At 35.6% G+C, this 26116-nt stretch overlaps 1 protein-coding gene across 6 annotated transcripts in view; it reads right to left on the bottom strand.

Moving 5' to 3' along the window:
• magi2a (membrane associated guanylate kinase, WW and PDZ domain containing 2a) overlaps window positions 1–26116 on the bottom strand; it is a 1205404-nt gene that overhangs the window by 656535 nt on the left and 522753 nt on the right. The gene's annotated exons all lie outside the window — the stretch shown is intronic.

Below are 26116 nucleotides of genomic sequence, written 5' to 3' on the forward strand. Positions count from 1 at the left end.
TACGCAGGCTGCTACCCAGGGAGACATTTTAATCAGTTGCACTGGTGCACTGAAATTAAAACTGGAAAAACACTGAAGTGTAAATGCCTTTCAGTTCAGTACACAAAACAAGACAACGTACAGTAAAAACAGAAAGAAATAAAGCCACTTGGGTTAGGTGCAGTTGGAAAAAGAATCCATTAATTAAGCCAGATCTATTCTGGTGGGCTCCCATAGATCCTTTTCCTAGGACTGTCAGATACTTCATGTGACTTTCTTCCTACTTGTGATTAATATAACTCTGCTTATGCAAACTAAGTAAACAAGGATAATGAATGAAACTGAAAAGGAGTGGAAATACTCAGCAAAAAACAAATTAATGGAGATTTTGGAAATACGAGGATGCCACTTTTTGTTTTCTTGTTTAGTGCTCTGAAAGACTAAGAGATCATCTTCTATAAAATTGACTGACAGTTGGCAACTGATGCAAAAACTGTATTCTGTGTACAAGGTCTAAAAATAACATTACAGGTTATCTCCTGTAAGTCAGAAAGGGAATGATTAAAACCTATTCGTGCTGAGCTACAGTGTTGATGAATTAGAACCAAGTAGGAGCAGCCAAGACATTCAGACAAGGCAACAACTGCAGCTCTTTGAGCAATTGAAACCCACCCTCTTCGCTATGGTTAGCGTGCCCTTCTGGTTATCTAGTTAACATGGGGACATCACACATTGTTTGCAAAGACTGATTGGCTCTTGAAGGGGACCACACTGCCTCAATTTATTACTGATGGTTTTCAGTATTCTACAACAAATTTGATGTCTTTGATATCGCTTTCCAGATGCATTTCCTATAGGAGCCATACATCCTCCACTTGTCAACAGTGGATTTCAAAGTCTTCCATAACATACTGTATAAAGCATTTGAAATTCTTAAAACATTACTCCACTGATGAGTACCTTTCATCAATTGGATCGCATGCAGTAGCTCTTTGAGGACCATGTACTAAATCAGAAACCTTAAGGGAAAAAGCTACAGAAATAGCTAATTTTATTTAGGACCAATAAGATTCAATGTAGTTGATGGCAGACTACTTTTGTAGGTCATCTTTCGTGTGACTGGTTAAAACTGGATGCAATTACTACCCCTATTATAAAGGGTGTGCACACATATGTAACAATGGCACTGACACATTTTTTTTTTTACAATTATCTGTTACTTGTTTATACACGTCAATCTCATTGTAGAGATTACCAAAGTAATAACATTTTCCAAGCAATGAATACCTTTTGTTGACCAAAACAAACATTCAAACAACATCATGTTTAATGGATATCACTTTAAGAAAATGTAAATATCAGTATAACGAATGCTTTTTTGACCATAAATGGCCACGTAAATGGTGATGAAAAAATACTTAATGCCACACCAAGCCCCGGGAACCATGCAATAGGCTTTCTCTTTTTTGTTAGACCAAAAGAAAGTAACAGTCTGTTGCGAAATTTATGGCCTCTGACAGTCTTGGTGAGAGTGTATACACGACATCATACACACAGCCGAAATCTGAGCCAGTGCTCCACCAAGAGTCCATGTGGGTAGTTGTGTCATGTGTGTATACTGTACTGTTTGAGTTTCAAAGCGCTTTTCAAAGTTTTCTTTGCGATAAAAAAATGTGAGAAAACAGTGTCAGTTTATGGGCAGCTCGTTCCACCAGCTAGAAATTACACAAGAAAAGTTTTGCTTCAGATTAGATACCACACAGAGGTGACATCACCAGATGTAATTCACCATCAGACCTGAATTGGTGAGAAAGAGCATAGGAACTTTGAGTGCCCACATATACATGTGTGTTTATCCACTGACTAATCCGTAGGCAAGCATCTAATTATCCAATGGCGCTAGTTACAGTTAAAAAATACTCCTGTGAATGGCTAGAACAAAGATCATTAACCACTAAGACGCATCAAAACTAATGTTACAACACAACACAATACTGAAAATGTTGGGAGGAGTCTAAATATCAAAGCAATTGACAAAGCTCTAAAATTACATTACTATTAGCCAATCAATTCCAGATATCTGTTATTAAAGTGAAAATACTTTTTGCCATATTGCTGTTATTACTGAAGTGAAATGATAATAGCTGTGCTTAATTGATTTATCAAACTGATTTTATTAACTCATATCTATTTTTTTTTGCAATAAATGTAGAGGATTTCCTATTCCAATAATGGTCAGAGAGTACTAAAGGTAAACCAAAGTGCTACAGTTCATGGGTACAAATGTGGGAAAAATGTTATTTGCAAAATCTATGATTTCATTAAAAAAATAAGAGGTCAACAATTACCAATTTTTTGCAAATGTCTTTTTTCAGACTTGTTTCTATATACATTTAGACAAATACTGTACATATAAAAAGCTTCCCTATTCCTATTACTGTCAATATTGTTAGTATAAATGGCACTTATTGCAACAAAAGATTTTATTCAACCTTGAATTAAAAATCGACCTTGAAATAGTTTAAAGGTAATTTTACACATTTTTTTTTTGAATGGGCATTAAGTTGAAATTACAATTTAAAACAACCTAATTGCACACCACCAAAGAGAGTGGGTTCCTGTTTGCCAGTTTATATTCTGAATTGCTTTAATAACCTCCGAACATTTAAGATCATTTTAATTTAATAGGTGTTCTTTTGTTGATTTCTCTACATGTTTCTTAGATTAATGTATTCATATTTTAAAGTTTCATCTTTCTGAATAACATATAATGGTGTAACTATCACAGTAAGAATGCCTCTTCTGTACATCTGACAGTTAACACAAATTACTATGGTCTTGGACTGGATGCACAAGAGAATATTTACAAAAATAAATAGCTTATTAGATTAGTGGTTATGATTAAAATCAAAGTTACAATGTAAGGACACTAACAGGCTAGACTATTAAAGGATTAGTTAACACAATAAAATTCCTGCCAGAGTGGTCCACTCACTGACAGGACTGAAGAAAGGTGAAAAAAGTATCTTCATGTAAATGAGTCATACGAGGTTAAAAACTACACTGATCAAATGACATACAGTACAACATTACAAACAGTAGCATAATATTGACAAATTGATATGTCTGAAGTAGAAGAGGTCTCGTTTCTTAATCCTTCAAAAAAGCAGGATACTGCTGGTTGGATAACTAGTCAATCAAAGAGTAAATTCAACCATAGTAATACACTCATGCATGAAGAATTCATACACACCCGTTAGCTCAACTGCGTTTCTTTGCACTGTGAGGGAAATAAACAGAAACACAGCAACACCTTAACAGAATGAAACCTGTCCTGAAATTAGACCAGCAACATGAACCACCCCATGTGTCATTCTGCATTCACCTCTTGTAAAAGCAAATTAATTTTGAAAATATGAATTTTAAAACTGTTTTCTTCATACAGCAAATACACATGCCTGCCTTTTGAGAATATGTTTGATCTAATCTACTTGGAAATGAAAAGATGACAGGTTAGATTATAGGCACACTTATTTCTTTCACTTATTTGACATTTCTTTCTCACGTCTTTACCTTGACAATGACTGTGCTGAAACCTGGCACATTCGACTAGTTCTGCTACCAAAGTGTCAAATATTGTACTTTATACCTGAATACCCTCAACAGTGACAGAAATTTAACTTCACTCAGATAAAATGCAGTCATAAATTGTTAGTTAGCTGGATATGTGACAGACTATTACAAGTTATATTCTGATACATTTATCAAGACACAATTACATCAATGATTCATATTCTTTCTATTAAATAATCAAGCTCCAGAGAACATTCAGCTTTTTTTAATATACAAATAAAAAACATTCTGTAGCCACGTACCCTTACAGATTTCTCAGATAAAAACACACCTTAGCCTTAGAATACCAGAGGTCAGATTTAACCAAAGACTCATGATAAAATATACATGTTCTCAAAAATTGCATTTTGTAGGTTACATACAGAATTTAATATGTTCATGTGAGGCCTTCTAAATGTCCAGTGACAGATAGCAAAGGTAGAAAAAGTGATTGTTTCTAAAACACTAAGAGTGGCATGATTAAATAAAATACATGAACTTATTAAAAATTCAGCAGCATTCAAATTGGTAATGTATTCAAAAAGCTTTGGTATTTACCAAATAAAAGCAGGGAGCAACAAACATTGGATACAATAAGATGGCATGGCAGAATTATATAAGAGTGGTACTATAGACCATGTTTATTAAAATGTGGATGTCGGTGTATATCCTATTATATAAAAAAGATGACATTATCAAATTTCAATCTTCAGATTATGAGTTTAAGAGAAATCCCCCAAGACTGCAATGTAATGCCACAATATTAACTGATAACAATAAGGTAATTGTTGTTGTCTGTGGGGAAACCTCCATCTCTGTGTCTGCATGGATTTTCCTTTTGTTACACCAGTTTGTCTTGAATATCTCCAAAGACCTGCAGATAATAATCTGCAGTCCAAAACTGACTCTGCCGTGTGTGAGTGTATGCATAAGTGGGTCCTGTGATGGATCATTCAAAGGGTGTTTCTTGACTTACACTCAGTGAGTTCTAACCCTCTGTGACCTGAACTGGATGGATGGATGGATGGATGGATGGATGGATGGATGGATGGATGGATGGATGGATGGATGGATGGATGGATGGATGGATGGATAGATAGATAGATAGATAGATAGATAGATAGATAGATAGATAGATAGATAGATATATACTTTATTAATCCCAAGGGGAAATTCACAATTAATGGGATTAATTAAGGGATTAATGGGTTTGAGAATTATCTTTGTTTTGGTCAGCATTCCATGCATTGTTCTGTTCTATCTACACATATTTAATACAGTATTATTTAGTATAGTGCTCTACAGACACACATTCATAAAAACAAATGAAAAGCTAGAAGTTAGAAAAGAATGAATGAAGTAGATCTGACATGATGTTGTAAAACTTATTATTTTCTACTGAGAGGACAAATTAATCAATGAATGCTATCTCATAAAGGTCAAGTATTTATTATAAATGAACAACTAACTCCCACAATAGCACTTGGAATTGCAAGATGTTTATATAAATTTTTAAAATGTGATAAGTACAATTTAAAAAACATTAGTGCAAATTTAATAAGTATTAAAAGAAACTGCTGTTCATGTTAACTTACATCTAGTGGCTATGCCATAATAAGGTTCTGAATTATTTACTTTCTAGAAAAATAGCTGAAACAACCTCCTAGCTACATCTCAATTAAGTTAATCAGTCTTCATTAGCAGACTCTACAAACATTACATTTTGTTTTTTGTAAACGAGGTCAACCATTAATACTGAAATTATTAATAAAAATATTCTCTAGGCACATTCTAACAATAATTTAGGCTTACAATCATTAACACAACAGCAAACTGAAGAAGCCGCAGCCTAGATTTATCATCTCAGAGTAAGTTTCTCCTGATGAGAAGTATGTATCCAGCAGTCATGTTTTCCTTGTATACTCAGAAGCTTTGGCTAATAAACTACTTTGACTTTTAAAAAAAAACTAAAAAAAACGATCAGAGGCATTATGCTATGTATGCCGACAGAAAAGCAGCAAAGATAGTATCAATTAATTTGTCTCATTAATCTTGTAAGCTATCCCAGTTGCAAAGAGATGCAATCGCATAGCACGTCAATGTGCCTGAAGTTGACAAGTCCTACACTGTTATTGGTGTGTGCATTTTAAAGAAAACTGAGGGAAAAAAACCAAAGGAAAAAAAAGAGCACCAGGGCATAATGGAGAATAATAATATTAAATGTAAGAAAACATGTTAAAAGAGATAGTTCTCATAAGTACTATTAGCCGTATATTCTGGGAGGCTGGCAAAGACATTTAAAGGAACACATCTACAATAGTTCACTGCCATTTTTCTATTTGTGCTTGCTAATGACTATATTATCTTTACAGTCTATTTGCACTATCAAAATGTGTATACTGGGACATTCCAGTGTGTGTGTGTGTGTGCGCGAATATAAAAAGAGGGGAGGATTTCAAGTTCTGTTTTAATCGAGATTTTAGTAAAGCTTTATTGATGAAAGCTACCTAAAAACTGTTATTTTGTTATGGCTACACAGGTGTTAGACTCTGCAGTAGAAAGTTGCCTTCAGACCTCACTGCTGACTTAGTGCATGAGCCTGAGCAAGTCACTAAACCTACTAGTGCAGACAGAAACAGGGGTACCTCTGCCAGATTTGTGAATCAGTTCAGTCATTGTGTTATCTATGTGAAAAAAAACAGTATATTTAAAAAAAAAAAAAAAACCTGATTGCATGTAAAATAAAAGGATGTGGGTAATGTAGACATAGATGTACAATGACAAATGGCATCTCGGATGTATTTTAAGCTTGATACTCAACACAGACAAATGCCCATATCAATGGACAACCATATTTTCCATCAGTTCAGTAAGTTAAAACCCCAAAATGACTACTGTATAGCAAAAACTTGACGCACTAGATGGTGTCTTATCTTTATGCATTTACTATTTGTGAACTATAAGTATACGTAATGAGTTATTGTACAGTCCTCTGGACTCAATTTTATTTTAAAATTTGAAAGCAATAACCCTCAGATTTATCAGAACATTTTTTCATGCAGCAGTGCTAAAACAATGCAGCACTATTCCAACCTGCTCCTGTCTGTTAGAGCAAGACATCCTATTTAAAATATACAAAAGAAAGATTTGCAGCTATAATGCTTGAATTATTTGATCCCTTTGAGGAGCCAAGCACGCGGCCTGCTGGCAGTTAGGCATTCTGGTATGGCTTTTCTTTTAAAGAAACATCTGTGGGCAAAGTTGGCATCGGTTCAAGCCGCATGCACATTTACTGGAGCATGTGCTCTCATTAGGTATTCAAGTCAAAACTGCATGATCTTTCAGGGGCAGACTGCCTCTTTACAAATGGCGTAAAAGATCTGTTAATGGGAGCTAATCTTGTTTCAGCTATATACACTTGAATGTATAGGACTGAATTAAACTACCCATGCTTACAGCTGATCTTGAATTTCAAACCCTATGAAAAGGTGCTTTTTATTAAACAATACAACGAGCAAGTAGATATTGTATTAGATATACTATTTAGGCTATCAACTGCAAGAATCATCACATGTTCATTTCATTTGAGAACCACTCTAATGTAACAAACCAAACAGTGCGGACATTACACTTAGTTTTGAAGAGAAAAAATGCAAAAAGAAAGTAAGTAATTAGGAAAGATGTTTTACATTTCAGAGATAATGAAGGGTACAATTATAAAAATGCAGCACAGCCACTTAATTTTCTTGACTCATACTTCATTCTGAAACACTCTGCAAAGAGGTCAGGGTTGGATTGCTAGAGCCCAGCAGTGCAGGAGAACCAAAATTAAATAATACTGCAATTATAGCAGAGTTGGTATTACACAGATGCAGGGTTCATTGAGAAATAACATACTGACAGACATAGCTGGAATGTTCAATTATTCTACACACACTAAACTATATGAATAGTCTGGGGAGAAACGGGAAAGAGCTAAAGAACAAAAGCTAGACGAGTTCCACACCAGCATGTTAAACTTTACAAACTGTACACCTTATCTGTAAAATGAGGAAAAGATAAAGGTGTTCACTTTCAAAATATCATTGTGAGCTTTCAATTTAATCTGCCACACTTCCCAGACAGCGTTATAAAAGTGTTATTTAATGCCATTCAGTATTGGCCTATTCTTTTATAGGTTTTGCTGCTGTTATTAGCTAAAACAAGAAAACTCAAAAGTCCTGTTACTAGAACAAAGTGGCTGTTGGGCAGCTTTTATTTTGGCAGAAATGACTTGAGGGATACACTTAAAGGTCACAGATGAATAAAAGGTTAAGCTGGCTACCATCTTCTTGTCCCGGGCAGTGATTTTGGCAGTTACTCCCAAGGCAAGAGACTCTCCTGATTTCAATAGGAGCAAACATCATACCAAGCCTTATATTTTGTATAGACAAAACCTGTAAACTTTATAGACAACAAATCACACTTAAGTATTAGTAGTGGACTTTGTGTCCAATTTTGTTGTAATTTGATATGATAGCCAACTTGAGATTTCCACTTTAAGTATGGTATTGACTGCTGCAAACTCAAATTTAGCCTTTTTTACGAAGTGTGCATATGTACAATGAACTTGTTTTGGTATGTTTGGTTTAAAAACAATAACTACATTTCAGACTAACCTGCAGGCCTAATCAGTACAAACACAGCACGAGTGAACATTTAGCACAAACGTTTGTAACGTATTGTAGACAGATGTTCAGAAGAATGCTGTGCCACAGGATGTCATGTGATTTTGTGCTGTTTATTATTAATACTGTCAGTTACATGAGGCAGCAGTAAGAGTCCTCCACTAGGAGGCCTGGGTCAGTAATACAACAGCTTAAATTTGGTGGGGTTGGGTTTTGGGTTAATTTAGGGATCAGAAGCATCTCTCAGTTGAGGATTAATACAATGGATGGTGACCAGGAAAGGTGGGATCAGCAGCAATTTTTTTTTATTCTTTGACTAGCAGATGATATCTTGCAATTGGCTCTTGGAGCGACAAACTGACAAACCAAACAGTCATTGAGGATGTGAAGATGTTCTTCATTATGGTTCTGTTTAACTAGACCTGAATGGCCGAAATTAAGTCTTCCAATTGGCAGAGTAAGAATATTCCATATTATGCTTTCTGGGTTTTGCTGATTATTGTTTATGGTTGGTCAGATTTATTGTGTTTGAGGCAGCGATTTCTAGAAACAAATTTCCCACCACACTAATTGTGGTCTTGTTTACTTTCCTTCTGCAATCAGCGGAAACAATATGTGTAAAAAGTTTTTGTGTTAAAGTGTGCAGTATATGCCTAAAGCCATTGCTGTTGGAAATGCAACTTACAGATATCTGGAAGTTTTCTTTAACAAATCATTATGATGTGCCTTGATGTTATGGTTCTTCTGATTGTAAGACTTCAGCACTAATTTAAAAGCAACTCCTCAAATCAATGTTGTAAAAAATCTAATCAATATGAAACTTGTTCTAGCTCACTTTTTTTGCAGGCATGCTCAATCCTGAAAAGATCTAAGCAATAGTTTTCTGTTTCTTATGCCAAGAATGTTTACAATGAGGAGTATCCACCTGAAGCTGGAATGATCATCTGTCTAGATTTTTTATGTCCAAGAGACACCTGATGCAGAGACATTGACAGCTTTGGTGAGATAACAAAAATGAACCTCACCCCATATCTGAAAAGTCTTATATTCGTATTTCTTTAACTATATGTTTCGGAAAACAGTTAAATGAAAAACAGTACTATACTCAAAGCAGGATGCATCTCACAGTGACACTAGGTTTGTTTTTTACTACATTGTCCTGCTTTTTCCCAGTTTTAAAAAAATAGAAAAATCATGACTTTTTCTAAGTATGCATGCATATGTGGTAAAATTGACTACTGCAGTTTGTTAATTACAGGCTCCTAAAATCATTCTATCGGCAACATTCAGTGAATTCAAAATGCTAATGCAAGTGTAATTAATAGAACTAGGAAGTACAACTTCAATTCTTAAGTCTTCAGTCTGACTTCAATTAACTTTAAGGATGATTTTCTAAAATATAACGCATCAAAAATATGAGCACTATCTACAAGAATGAGCAAAATTATTAGACCAAAAAAGAAAATTATTTTATCTGGACAAATGTTTATTTGATTGTGAGGTGTGTATATGAGGAATGGGCACAGTGAGACTATTACTTAGAAACTAACAAACAACAGAATTAAAATATTTTAATTAAAACTGGTATTTCCAAGTAATCTTACACAATATATTGGTGACTACATGACATTGGTCTTTAAAGCTGATCAAATATGCAGTCAGGTATTCTTTTTGCTGCTACTTTAAGAAATCAGATTTTATACTGACAGCCTAGATGTCATTAATATAAAACAATTGTGTCATGCTTCTCAGCCAGAATAAATACCAGCATAATTATTGTGTAAAAAATTGAACAGCTGATAATTACATTATCTGACAAGAGAAAAAAAAAAGATTTCATGGCATATGCAAAATGAAAAATTCCTACAAATTATGGTTGAACCTTCAAACTTTTCTGTCACTGAATAGAAAAATGCAATCTGTACCAATTCGCAGAGTGGTGGGTCTGAGGCTAGGGATCTGCACTAGCAATCGGAAGGTTGGCGGTTCGAATCCCGTAAATGCCAAAAGGGACTCTGCTCTGTTGGGCCCTTGAGCAAGGCCCTTAACCTGCAATTGCTGAGCGCTTTGAGTAGTGAGAAAAGTGCTATATAAATGCAAAGAATTATTATTATTATTAACTTGTCCACAGAACATAAAAATCACTCCTCTTTCACTTGGACCATATTGCAACGTCTTAAATGTGCTAGTCTATAGTTTTAGGTGTTATTTGTTTTTATATTTTGCAGAAAAACATATACAATATATGGTAATTTGACTTTTACATAAAGTGATACGGTGGATTATAGTTTCTACAAAAAATCAATGTACGTGTTTAATCATTCAACACTAATTTTTCTAATTTGTGGGCATGCAAGAAGAAATCAAACCTCAAGTCCACTGCAGGGTACTCTCATATAAACACCCACATACTAAATCAAATTAGGATAACTTACAGTTGGCCAATGATGATTTTGGAAATTGGAAAGTAAACCTACACAGACATTAGAAGAATGTACAGACTCCACAAAGACAGTAACTGGACTGGTAATCAAAGCCAGGTTTCACAGAGTTGCAGCATGAACTAGCCAGCACACTACCTACAAATACTCGCCTTCCAAAATAAAATATTAAAACAGGGATGACACAGAATTGATAGCACAAGTGGCAGGTAAATGGTGCAAATATAAGAACAAAATTCACAGTCAAGTGAATATTCAGACAGCATTCCAGAAGTAGCCAGATGAGATACTTGGAACAACATACATATTACCTAATGAACTGAGCTATTAGCACTAAATATTTGTATTCATGTCTTTAAAAAAAGAGAATATTCATTTAAGCACATGTCCCTAATGGTAACTGTTTTGAGGAAGCAACATTTCTTTATTTCTAATGAGGTATAACATTTTCACATTTAACAAAACAATTACTATATGCCTCTTTTTGACTATAATTTTATGATTAACTACTGCATGGAAAGAAGATATAAAAATATATTAGTATACTGAGAGTATGCACTCCCTTATGCAAAGTAGGATTTTAGAGTGAAAGTAATTAACACAATTTAGTAATTAGAAATATGTACTTAAACTTTTTCTTTAGTTCAACAAGTACAGAGAAATATTTGTGTAAAATTAGCAAGCTAAAAAATTGATATGATGGAAAAAAATCAGTTTGTGTGTAAGAGATCCAGGTTCAAGCAAAGCTCCAGGAATGTAAAGTACAGTATGTGTGAACTAAGGAGTCACAGGACAATAAGAGGTAAAGTGAAAAAGGAAAAATAAACCATCAGCTACAGAGTTGGTTACATCAAGGAGAAACCACTGGCAAAATGAGGAAGAATGTAAATGTCACTATAATGGAGTTGATTGCTAAAACAATGGTGGTTTTATGGATTTTCTTTAATTGATATAAGGTTTTATGGATTTTCTTTAATTGATATAAAGAAAATATCAATACAAACTACAACACATGGAAAACATTAATTACATTTTCTCAACAGACCCCAAACAAACTAAAGCACAGGAATATTCATCAAACTACTTTTGAACAGTATTAAGATATCACGTTTCTGTGGTCTATATGCCTTCACCTCATTTTATTGCAAGTCTGCTTGTGACTGTTGCAGGGACACTTGTACAATTGAAATAAACGCATGAAACTATTATGTGGTTCATGCAAATGGCTGTGTCATGTCAGAGCAGCAACATTTTCCTTGTAAAAGAAGCCTAGAAATATTCGTTTCAGTTTTAAGGAGCTTTATTAGAATTGCCTAAATCCTATATTTTGATATGTTTACAAATACATACTGAGAAAATGTGACATGCAAGAAAAAAAGTATGTGGTGGCACATTTTATGTGTTCTTTTAGTGTATTACTTGTTTATCTCTATTTAGCCTTTTCTCTTCTACAAATAATAGCAGTAATAAGAATACTACTACTAATAATCCCGTGGACTTGAAACATGCAGTTCAAAATTGAACTGAGTGGCAGAGAATAGAGTACATCTGTATTTTAAAAAAGAGATAGAAAGGATAGTCAGGATGTAGGGCAGAGTTCTTAACACAGGAGCCATGAGAAACAAATAATGAAAATGAAGTAGTAATCCAAAATTGCTTTCATAGTAAGATGAGGCTGAACAAATCATATCGATAATTATCTGTTTTATGTACTAATGAATGAGTCTTTTATGTTGCCAATGTGATGATGCCATTGATTACCAACAGGAGTCAATGGCATACACAATATGGCAGCACCCATGGAAAAAAAATGCATAAAACAGGGGTACCCACAAAAAATGTTATACAGAATTGCACAGAGATGATATTATGAAAATAACAATAAAATTATTAATCACACAAATAAGAAAAATATTAAAAAAATAATGAAAACACACATATATTAACATTGTTATTCAAAAGACATTTATTATTTCAGGCAGGCATTCCTATTTCACTATGCAGGGACAGCTGAGCAAAGCAAGCCCTTGTATTTCATCGATAAGGCCTATTTTTGGCTGGGGTCAGGGAATCTTGGAAGTAGCAGTACATATTGTTCTCATTATTGTTTATGTTTCACTAAGAAACCAAGTCAACTGTCATCTTCATACATATATTTCTTTGTTTCTAATTTAGGTTTCTATTTTTTAGCTTATTATCCTTACAAGGACTGCTTGCTTTTGCCACAGTAGGATGGTGACTGGGCAGGTCTGTCTTTATAGGCACCCCTGTGGCTGGCACTGATGCTGCTCATTTGAATAATGGCTTGCCAGCTCATACTGCTTTCCCTTACTGACTCAGCAGTGTTGCTGTTCTTGTTTCTTGCCTTCCTCCGCCGATGCGTGAGTCAGAGTCATTATAGTATTTTTCATGCTTGCTGGTTAAGACTCACCTATAGCAAAGTTAATTACAACATTAACCTTTCCAATCCAACCAACCCTGAAATCATCTGCAAGCTGTGCCAGTGCTACTAGTGACTGATGGTATGTATAAAAGGTGTGTGCTGACTCCTGTACTAAATGAAAAGGTGTAACTCTATGAATGGGGTTTCTCCAGTGGGGTAGTCCAGTTAAAAACATCTGAACTTTAAACTTTAGAGGATAATTTTTAACCGTATTCAGGTATTTGGGTTGCCAGTGTTCACCAGGAATTAGTACATCATGGTAATTGAAGAGTTTAATCACCGATTCAGGAACTAACTACCACTAATACTCAAAAATTAAGTCCAAAGAAACATATTTACTTCCTGCCTGGGATTTGTAAGCTCATAGTAGAGGCAGACTCCTATGTTCCCTGGTGGGGAGAACAGCAGTGTTGTATGGCATGATTGTTTCCATTATTGCATGCCAGCAAGAATCATGAGAGTTGATCAAAATATGCTTCATACACAAACTCGGATTTCTGTTTTGATGGATGGAACTCTATTTATATCACCCAGTCCCAGAACAGGAAGTGCCAAAAAGCCTAAACATTTTTAATAACATTTACATAATAATAATAATAATTCTTTGCATTTATATAGCGCTTTTCTCACTACTCAAAGCTCTCAGCGATTGCAGGTTAAGGGCCCAACAGAGCAGAGTCCCTTTTGGCATTTACAGGATTCGAACCAGACACCTTCCGATTGCCAGTGCAGATCCCTTGCCTCAGAGCCACCATAAACAAAAGGTATGAGAATGGATGACCAGAGGAAGACAACAAAAGAAGAACATAAATGATTAGCCAGGTTTGGGTTCCTTTCTTTCTGGTGGGGAGGCTTAACCACTTGTCCATCAACCAAGATCAATATCATAACAACCCCAACATCCCACAACGTAACTCCCAAAATCACTCCTACTGTTTCCACACTCTGGTCACAATACATCCTTTCCAAGCTCCATTTTACAGAAGAATCGATTAGAGTCAAAAGATGCAAGTGTCACTAGCAGAAGATAGCATTGCCTTCTCATTCAGAAATCATTCCTTGGGCAATCACCAGAATCACTTAAAATTACCACTAACCCCTCTTTATTTTTGCTCAGTTCATACACGCCTACAAATAGGTTATTTTATTTTGCAGCTTATTAACAGTCCGAAATATACTTAAAATAGTAGAATTAAAAAGGCACTTTTCTGTTTCTCTTTGTGTGTTTAAATTTGTAAATGGTCTTACAATTAGACCTTATACTACATCTGATAATACTAGTACTTGGCAAAATTCCTTTACTTATGTGGGTAAATGTAAGCTAAATCTGTTAAAAAATATAAATAAAGCAAAAAATATATATGTCTGCATAACCATTTAAAACAGTGTTTCTCAACCACTGGGTCAGAATGGACTATTGTTTATACTGGTAGGGGACGCGGTGGGTCATGAAGCTGGGAGCGCACAGGGCAACGCATGAAGCAACAGATGTTTTATGTTGGTTTATGCGAGAAACTATTGCTATTACTGTTTTTTAGAAAAATATTCAGTCCTAGGCGAAAAGGAAAAACCAACCCTAAAACAGTAATAGGTAGAAAATTCAAATTGGTGTGTCATGAATGGTTCTCCAAACTGTCTGTGCTTTGCTTTGCAATTTTTCTTCTATTAAAAGAGATCAAAATGCCTTGTAAATAGTATCTTTTGTTATTATTTTAATAGAGTGTCCTGTGTCCGGGGGGGTCCTGTGTCCCGGGTGTGGTGTGGAGATGGAGACAGGCTCTTAAAAGGTTTGTTTTCATTCTGCACATGGGTAATTATGCATGCATAGGGCACACACCTCATTCCCTTATATTTACATGGAACTCAAAAATCTACCTGCACATTTGGCCACAAACAGAGATAACCAATTATTTATGCTGCATAGGTTTCATAAAAATAAACTTTGAGAGCTTGCATTATTTACTTATCTGTTAAGCTTCTTAAATTGAGCTCACCCACTATACACAGTATTTATGGGCTTTTATGGCTTTACATTTTATAGCATGCTTTTATGGAAAATGTAAAAAACTGGTATGAATATTGATGCTATAGTAGTTCACCAGCTGCTTTAGCACCTTTGCTTTCCATGAAGTCTGCATGTTCTGTTTATATCAGCATGATTTTTCAAATCTGCATTGAGTCAGCCAGTAAACTAGCGACATGAACTGTGAGCTCTTCATAGTGCCAACCATTGCATGACCGTGCATCCATGAGATCAAAGAAGAAAGAACATAGTGAGAGATGTGCAAGCGCTGTAATTAGTCTGTAATGCCAATGATCAGCATTATACCCCAGGGGGTGCTCCCATCCAATGTTGGCTGTTACAGCTTTGAGGGATGTTGTGCTGGCCTTGCAAAGCATTATGGGACACTGAGAAAAAAAGTTCTCCTATACTGGCCGAATTATAAGTAAATAATTTGATGAACAAGGGTGAATGTAGCAAATTAACTGCGAATAACACTTAGGCGAAATTTGCTGATCAACACTAGTTGTAACTAAGAACTGATATCCAGTACTAATTAGGTACTAAAGTTCCAGAAACGTTAATGGTGCCAGCTTTTTTACAGTATTGGTAGTACCAATGTGATCGGCGCTGCACTCATGCATGAAAGCATATAGACTAAGCACTCGGGAAGACAAAATAATACATGATTAAAAACTACATATAAAAATGATTGACAGTGTTGAAAATATAGCTCTGCATCAACACATGTCAAAAAGAAAAGCAGCAGAGGTAATGTCTGGTAATGTCTTTGTGTTTGTGCAAAAGAATTTCAGAACGCGAGTGAAGGAATCACACTCAGGATTAAAAAAAAAACACCACACACTCACCATGGGACACTTCTTTCCCATTATGAAATTAATTCAGAGACAGATTTGTGCATGCTTTGACAGCAAAATAACATTACTAACCAAATGAGGTTTAATCATTTAACTTGTATTGTCACGCATTTGTAAGAGGAGATATAAAGATATTAGTTGCTTTTAATAGAGTTCAAAATAGTCCTGATAAATGAACGAGGCTTCAAATTCATTTTCTGATCATAGCGAGCACTTCAACAGTTGCTCATCAGTCCAAGCATCTGTCAATTTTTTCTAACAGTTGTATACAGTTAATGGTCGCACTGAGGTGTGACTTACACACATCCACAATTACACCTATAGGACTGAGGGTTGGAAGAGAATCGCTAACACATACAGTTGCAAGTAGCAAGTAAACATTGACACAAGATTCAACCAAAGTGGCTAATTTGCTTATGTACACCAGTGATAACATTAGAAGTTCCATGTGTTAATATCAAAATAACATTTATTTAGTGTTTCAAAGCTTCGAAGGACAAGGCACATCTCTCTATCAATACATGTACTGTTAAAACAAAACAGCATACTTCTTAGCTAAATACGTATATGCAAACACTAAATTTGTGTCATGTTCGTTTTGTGATGGCAAACTAGAGTTCATCAGTATAGCGAAAGTGCAAGTCATATATATAAATGGTACGTTAAAGAATGTAATGCTGCCTCAGTTATGAATGTATTCAGTACAGGTAACGATAGTCCAAGTAACATTCAGATTTGTACACAGGCATAAGAAATAAAGAGTGATCACTCACATAAGAAAACAAAACTTTGTTGTTTTTAAAAGGAGTTCTGAAATAAAGAATAACTGTAAAACAAGCAAGTTTGATTTTACACTGGAATCTTTGAAGTTGGGACAAACAGAAAAAAAAATGGAAAATTAAAGCACCGCATACTGTATGTCTGGCATGTGAAATTTGAATTAATCTGACTAATCTATTAAATATTTCTTTTAGTAATATGTTTTAACAATCTAATTATACAAGTATAAATCTTACAATGTGAAGTATTACAAATCTAACCTATTGATTCATTGACAAACCAGACATTACAAGCATGTTGTTACAAAAACAGCTTTAAAGAGTTGGTTTACATGGAAATATCTCAAATTATCTTGGAATTCACAAAGTACCTATATAATAATGCATGAATTTTTGTCTTTAGTATGAATTTGAAGCAGCAGATTTCAGTTACTTGATACAGAAATCTCTTGTCAGAGAATAAATTAAGAATGTATACTATAGATGCTAAGATAAAACTGGTAGTTTGAGTTATTCTGCATATATAAACCCTATGCAGAAATTCCTCCAAGATTATAAACCGCATTTGTTGCTACACGGGGGGATCACCATCTCTGCACACATTCAATCCAAGCCTTTCATTGGATTTTGATATTTATGAATGCCAATAGTTGTTTACTTAACAGATAGCTGAGTAAGTACAACTTGATGTATATACCAGTATTTTAAAGCTGTTTCTGTCAATATTTATATATTACATATTGCATTATAGAAAAAGGCACAATATCATTAACTTCAATAAATGAATGTACTTTAATAAAAAGCAACTGAATGTAATTTCTGTTTTTGCCATGGTATCAAAAGGTATTGAGTAGCATAAAATTTTACTGGTATTAGTATCAAACAAAAACATTCTGGTATTATTCACCAGAAAGATGGAGAAAAAAATGATTAAAGCACAAACTATGTGAACATACTGATTATTTATTATGCTTACTGATAAATATATCATCGCTTCCCATTGACCTGACATTTCTATTATAGTACATCAACAAATTTAAAGTCACTTGCAGAAGGACTACTTGGCCACTTATTTATATAACTCTAACTGTAGCCCTCTGACTTTCTAACGTATGTGTAAAATCTCCTTTCTTCTATGCCCTATGCTCATGTTAAAGGGTTGCTTTTCAAGTAACTACTTGTATCTACCTTACGTATATAGATTACAACCTTGCCTCTGGAAAATGGCAGGCTATTAACTTGGAATAGGCACTATACCTTACTGCATACATGACACTTTTTTTAAATATAATATTCCTTGTTACTAGAAAAGAAGAATTCCAGATTAATTCAAGTAGTCATTGCATACTCCACTGCTCCAGAGCCTTCCTGTCCTTGTTGCCGTCTGTGTGGAGTTTACATATAAGCCTGATGCCTCATTCTGCTTTTTTTTCACCATATCTTTAATTTACAAAGAATACAACTTACATCTTCTAGTATTGGTTTAAAATTCATACCTTAGACTCTGAAGTTTTGTGACAGCTATATTAACCAATGTGTCACTGTGCTCAATTCAATTCATTTTATGGTCAAATGGAAGAGCTATGTCAATTGCCAAAATAGAATTCAGAACTCTTGAATGTTGGAAAGTGCATAAAGTCAACTAACCAAAAGTACACATGGTGGAAAATGAAACCTTGGCATTACTGCACCTAACCCTCTTTTCGCAAGAATATTTAGTTCAGGTGTCAGCATTCTACATTGAAATCTAACTCAACAGGCATGTTTGCATTGCTCAAATTGTGATTGCATATTATGCATAAATGGTTGGTTTTAAATATTTTTTCTTGGTCACATGTAATATACATACAAAAGAAAGAATCCATCCATCTATTATCCAACCCGCTATATCCTAACTACAGGGTGTGAGTCAATCCCAGCCAACACAGGACGCAAGGCAGGAAACAAACCTCAGGCAGGGCGCCAGCCCACCACAGCAAAATAAAGAATATTAAACAATTTTCTTTAGCCCGTGTGCTTTTAAAGGAACAAAAATTGGATCATTACTATTTGTGAAATAGCAAAAATGCTGATGTAAATATATCAGCCCCTAAAAAGAATTGTAACAACGTGATAATACTGATGATTGAAAGCACATATAGTCCTTGAAAAGAAAGTCTTTTAAGAACATGTAAATTTTCAAATGGACGATATCAAACCTTATTTAAAATGCTAACTGGAAAAGTAGAATGAGCCCCTTTACTTGTATATATACAATAAACACTGGTATATACATGATCACACCAGTGGCCAATAAGTGTTGGGTGAATCCTATATTTCTACCTGAACTATGAGGCATTGAATTCAAACATTTTGCTCCTAAAGCATCATAGGCATTAAAACAATAAAATGACTCAATAGCACAACTCTAGCCAATATTTTGGCTGGCCATGATATAAAGGTGAAAATGGCTACATGTGCTGCAGAGTATTTTATCAGCCAGCATTCTTTAAATAATATTGACAGACTGTTACACATGCCACAAATTCACAACTGGCAACTTTGAATGGAATTAGAAATGTTAGGATGCAACAATGTATGCAATGTGGTGGAAGAACAAGAAAGAAACAAACTGGAAAAACATACCCGGCATGTCCTCCTCCTAATGATGTTGTTAACATACTGTACACACTGCTTCTGAAACTGTAAAGCAAAGCACCAGTGCCGATGATATGTAAACAAACAAGAAAATAAATTAAATTAGCATGGCTTTTCTTTCAGAAGGATTAGCTTCAGCTCACAAAACAGGAATCAGGAGGTACACCAGTAAATGACCCCAACACTTAAAGGAGCATCAATTTTCATAATAAACACCCAGGCTTCACTTTCAAGCACAAAGGACATCCAAAGCAGGAGAAAATAATGCATTCCATGTATCCACATTTTGTTTGGTGATTAGTCCACTTTAAGAATGGTCACTGTAAATCAAGGACAGTGCTAGCTGCTAGTGCAAAAAATGACTGTATATACCACTTATAAAGCCCTCGCCGATCAAATGATTCAGCTTCACTGATTTCCATATGCGTACAGCAGATTTTAACACACAAAATAACATAGTCATCTAGAAAATTGTGTGCAGTTTTGATCTTGGTTAGCACAAAGTGAGTGCTTCAGCAATCAAATAAGGGTACAGATGAAATTTAATGGGACATTTTGCAGACACACTGGAAACATTTGAAAGTATTTCTTCACAATGAAGGAAAAAAAAGACCTGGAGTGAGGTATCAGGACGTGTAATAGACTACAGTATTTGGAGTCCTTTAAATCTTAACTTGATGTTTATTTGAGTCAGGGGATTAGACATTGGGAATATATTTATTTGAAAATGTTCTTCTCTATTTTAAATTCCAAAAAAGAATGAAAAGACAGATAAACCACAATTCAGAGTAATTTTTTTCCGTTAAAGGTTTAATCACTTTTTTTTTTTTTTTAAGATTGGCTGCTGTTTATTGTGCAGTTATTACAGAATTTCACTAGCCTATAAACTGCTCATTATAAAAAGCCAGTTTTGAAAATTAATGGAAGGATTGACTGATCTAATAAATTTACAACTTTTTGATATTGCAAACTAGTAATTAGTAGATTCAAACCATATTGGTTAGCATACAACTAAATATATGCAAAAAGAATTTTAATCAAGAATTGTGTGGCCTATTCTGAGGACTTATGTGTTCATTTCAAGTTTATATAACAGCAAAGTCTAATCTAATTCTTAAATGAAATTATATCTGCTCACTTGCATGAGTGTGCACGTTTGTTCTCGTGTACAATACATAAGCAACAATTGGCCCACAAAGGCACTGAATTATGCAGGATTATTTACAGTAAATATGCCTTAAGAATCATCACATTTTACTGTACCAAAATAAGTAATTCTTCTTCTATTTGAGTATAACTAAGATTTTCACAGTAGACGTCACAACGCCACTGGTATCATTTCTGATGCAAGCAAGCGCTGTTTTTTGTTGCCAAGGAGACAAGCAGTTGAATGACTGTCTGGATGCAGAACCCTGTGTCCTGGGGGGCTGTCTGAATGCTTGGGACTGAAAGCTGTGCTGACAGGATGGCTGCAGAAAGAGACAGTGTTGAATCACTAGACAGAGCAAGACTGAGGAAGCAAAGCAACAAAGAGCAAGTAAAATTCCGGGAAAAAAAACTGACTGACCTATAACAGCCTTGCACTAAAACTGTCAAGGTTATCAGGACTGAACATGTGTGGATATTTGTATATATATATACACTGTATATATATTGTGGCAAAATGGCTGGGGGTGGTACCCCAGAAAGACCAGAGGAGGGATTATGCCTCCTTCAGACCATGAAGGGGCGACCACCCTGGTGGCTTTGGGGACCACAGGAACAGAGCTTAGAAGCTAAACCCTATAGGGGCCCGGGGTCATCGCCAGGGTCCGCCCAGATGCCTGTGGAGCCCTGGCCCTAAGCACTTCCACCACAACTGGAAGTGCTGGGTGGAAGAAGACCAGGGACACCCGGAGTGGTTCTGGGTGCACAGCCGGCCCTTCTGCCTCACCTGGAAGGGCCGGCGGAAGGTTATCGGTGCTCTATGACCGGCTTGTCATCCCGGCCAATACTGCCAGGCCGCCAGATGGAGCTCTCCCTGGAGCATGGAGGTGCCCCGGATACCAGCAGGGAATCCTGGACAACGGTGTTTTCCTCTACAGCCCTGCTGGATATCACAGGGGCCAAGAAAGGATGCTGCAAGGAGGCCCAGACAGCCACATGTGCCCTATAACCTGGAAGTACATTATAGGAAAAGCGACAATGGAAGTGACATACTTCTGGGATGAAGAAGAGGATTTTATCTGACCTGGAAGTGATAAGGAGTCACATGGACTGAAGGATGAGAAACACTTCCGGGTCAGGGACTATAAAAGACTCTGAGGAACACTAGAGCGTTGAGCTGAGCTGGGTGGAAGGGTGGCAATGTGTCTGGGAGTGGTGGATTGATTATTGAGTATTGCATTGTGTTATTTATAAGTATTGTGGAGAGAAGGGTGCTTTGTGCACTGTTTAGTTCAAATAAATTAATAATTTGGACTTTTACCTGGTGTCTGGCGTATAGTCTGAGGGTTCAAGGGGACAACAGTGCCCTCTGTCTGTCACAATATATAGATTAGTGAAATCATGCAACGTTTTCATGTGATGCTCATTTTTCTTTAAAACCAAATGTCATATAGTATATACCTATATCTCATTTTGTTCATCTTCATTAGGAGAATACAAAAATGATACTCTAATGTCAATACAAGCAATTTAATGTGCATATGAAAACAAATTACCTTATATTCATTCACTCCACTAAGAAAGGTAGCAGCTCTGTTGTGTGTTAGCAGCCGACAAAGCGTAAGTAATGGCGCACTGTTACAAAAAATGCATAAACATTCATCTGCCGGTAAAATCACGACTGGTATTCATGTATTCCTTCCACATATTTAGTTAGATACTGGTCATTACCGTTCATTTTGCATAGACGACAATTTCCAAAATATTTAGCATTTGCTACAACTAAAAATAAATCTCAGGGTGACAGTTTGAATATGTTGGAATATACCTGTAGACCAATAGTTAGCAAAGAGAGGGAGGTTTGGGAGGTTTTAATAGGGGTGGCCTGGGGATACACCACCCATTAAAATATATTAGCTAAGACCTGTGGCTCCCCACCTTAATCCTGTGACAGTAGGTTTTCATTCCAACCAGTTTCACAATCTGTGTGTCATACTTACTTTTAATAAGTCTCATGTTTAGTAAGCTCTCCTTTTTTACTCTTTTTCAAAGAAATTCTGAAATTTTGTATTTCTGCCAAAACCTTAAATGCTTACATTTTCTGGACAATTTTTCCATTTTCTATAAAGTTTCTATAAATGCTAAAGGAAGCAATGACTTCAGTGCCATATTCACATGTCTGTTCATCCTTAAACATTTCTAAATAAGTAAATTCAGTATTGAAGTTAATGCTCCCTTTAATATTCAATATTGTTTGCACTCGTGGCTGCAGTAATCAGTGCTAATTGTCAGCATCTGGAGACAATTAAAAGAACAAACAGGAAAAGTTAAAAAAAAGTCGGCAAAAGAAATGTACAGCAAGCATTTAAAACTATGGCAAAGATTTATGTACTTCTTAGAATCATTTATAGGTCAGATAACCAAACATATGAGATCAATTAAAAAAAAAGAACAATGATTTTTGTAAAATTCTTTGGAACACGAAACTCTAGCCATGGCTTTCCCCGAAATTGAGTTTGAAAACCATGGCCTTAGACTGATGATATTAGTGAATGATTCTGTATTTGCTGTGACTGACAGTATGGGTGTGTGATTTTTGCATTGTGAATAAACTGAATTAGGTAGACTTAAAAGGATGGATTTTCTGGTTTACTTTAATTAGTGCAAATACAGTGGGATCCAAAGTTTGGTCAACCTTGTTAATAGTCATTATTTTCCTGTATAAATCGTTGGTTGTTACGATAAAAAATGTCAGTTAAATATATCATATAGGAGACACACACAGTGATATTTGAGAAGTGATTTACAGAAAGTGTGCAATAATTGTTCAAACAAAATCAGGCAGGTGCATAAATTTGGGCACCGTTGTCATTTTATTGATTCCAAAACTTTTAGAACTAAATATTGGAACTCAAATTGGCTTGGTAAGCTCAGTGACCTCTGACCTACATACACAGGTGAATCCTATAATGAGAAAGAGTATTTAAGGGGGTCAATTGTAAGTTTCCCTCCTCCTTTAATTTTCTCTGAAGAGTAGCAACATGGGGGTCACAAAACAACTCTCAAATGACCTGAAGACAAAGATTGTTCACCATCATGGTTTAGGGAAGGATACAGAAAGCTGTCCCAGAGATTTATGCTGTCTGTTTCCACAGTTAGGAACATATTGAGGAAATGGAAGACCACAGGCTCAGTTCAAGTTAAGGCTCGAAGTGGCAGACCAAGAAAGATTTCGGATAGACAGAAGCGACGAATGGCGAGAACAGTCAGAGTCAACCCACAGACCAGCACCAAAGACCTACAACATCATCTTGCAGCAGATGGAGTCACTGTGCATCGTTCAACCATTGCGCACTTTACACAAGGAGATGCTGTATGCGAGAGTGATGCAGAGGAAGCCTTTTCTCCGCCCACAGCACAAACAGAGCCGCTTGAGGTATGCTCAAGCACATTTGGACAAGCCAGCTTCATTTTGGAATAAGGTGCTGTGGACTGATGAAACTAAAATTGAGTTATTTGGGCATAACAAGGGCGTTATGCATGGAGGAAAAAGAACACAGCATTCCAAGAAAAACACCTGCTACCTACAGTAAAATATGGTGGTGGTTCCATCATGCTGTGGGGCTGTGTGGCCAGTGCAGGGACTGGGAATCTTGTCAAAGTTGAGGGACGCATGGATTCCACTCAGTATCAGCAGATTCTGGAGACCAATGTCCAGGAATCAGTGACAAAGCTGAAGCTGCACCAGGGCTGGATCTTTCAACAAGACAACGACCCGAAACACTGCTCAAAATCCACTAAGGCATTCATGCAGAGGAACAAGTACAACGTTCTGGAATGGCCATCTCAGTCCCCAGACCTGAATATAATTGAAAATCTGTGGTGTGAGTTAAAGAGAGCTGTCCATGCTCAGAAGCCATCAAACCTGAATGAACTAGAGATGTTTTGTAAAGAGGAATGGTCCAAAATGCCTTCAACCACAATCCAGACTCTCATTGGAACCTACAGGAAGCGTTTAGAGGCTGTAATTTCTGCAAAAGGCGGATCTACTAAATATTGATTTCATTTCTTTTTTGTGGTGCCCAAATTTATGCACCTGCCTGATTTTGTTTGAACAATTATTGCACACTTTCTGTAAATCCAATAAACTTCATTTCACTTCTCAAATATCACTGTGTGTGTCTCCTATATGATATATTTAACTGACATTTTTTATCATAACAACCAACGATTTATACAGGAAAATAATGACTATTAACAAGGTTGCCCAAACTTTTGCATCCCACTGTATATGGTTCTATGCCAACAGCTTCACTTTTGGAAAGATGTGGAAATGTAAAACTTCTTAGATTCCAAATAGCAAATGCTTCAAAGCAAATCATAAATTAAGATTTTCAATTGCATTAAGATTTATTTACCAGTCTATGAATTATGTCTACATATTGTTCAAATGAGTGAGAATAGCTGAAAACATTTTCCTTATTACAGCATCCCATTTTCATGCAACTTCAAACATGGCAAATTCAATAAACACACATATACGCACATATTCAAATGGTAACAAGCTTCTACCTAGAGGTGTACAAAGGAATTACGCTCTTTTTCTTCAAGAGACCCAAGAAGGCCAGAGTATACATAAAGATAAATTACTAGAACAGTAGACAAGATAAGGATAAGGACCTGGATTCAGAACCACAAGATTGCTGGTTCAGTTTCCAACTCTAATCCACTGTGAACATGTTAAGCATCTCTGGATTACGATTGCTACATGTGATGTGCTATATAAAACAGAAATTGTCTGTTTATTGTTCTCCATGTGCCAGAGTGAGGTTATCTTTGGTTACTCCAATCTTTCTACCTGTCTCAAAGATATGTTGGTTAGTTTGATTGGTAACTTTAAACTATATTTATTATCTGTGACATGTAAAACTTAAATCATTAATAGCAAAATCAATTGCATACATATTTTTCAGAAACCAACTGCTATATAGTAAATACACTGCTGTAAATGAACATTATATAGAAGTAGTTCTGTGTCTTTGTCTTTGAAAAATTAAGAAGAAAAAATAAGAAATAACAAAGGAAAGATGTTCTATACTCATAAACAAACACAAAACCTGTCCTAAATACATTGAGAAACTAAGTAACAATATGAATGCAGCAACAAATTATTGTTATAGAAAAATTAACCGGCATGGAGAAAGGCTTAGAAGGGTGAAAAAGTTCACATGTCTCAGATCAACCACAACAGATAGCTGGATCTAGACCATATACCATAATGTATAATGCAATCAGGTTAGAAAAATTGGAAAAGGGGGATCATCAGTGTTATGTGACCAAAGAATCAATGAATGAAGGGTTAAATGTATTAAACAGTGGTCCGACCAGCATTGTCATATGAATGAGAAACATGTGTGGTTTAAAAAGTAAATGAAAGGAAACTGGATGCTTCAGAAATGATGATGGTGGGATGGAAGTGTGCTGTAAAATGCTTGAAAAAGCTTCGGAAATAAAGAAACAGTGGTACAGTTA

The sequence above is a fragment of the Polypterus senegalus genome, chromosome 8 (assembly GCF_016835505.1).
Source record: "Polypterus senegalus isolate Bchr_013 chromosome 8, ASM1683550v1, whole genome shotgun sequence".
NCBI classification, from domain to species: Eukaryota; Metazoa; Chordata; class Cladistia; order Polypteriformes; family Polypteridae; genus Polypterus; species Polypterus senegalus.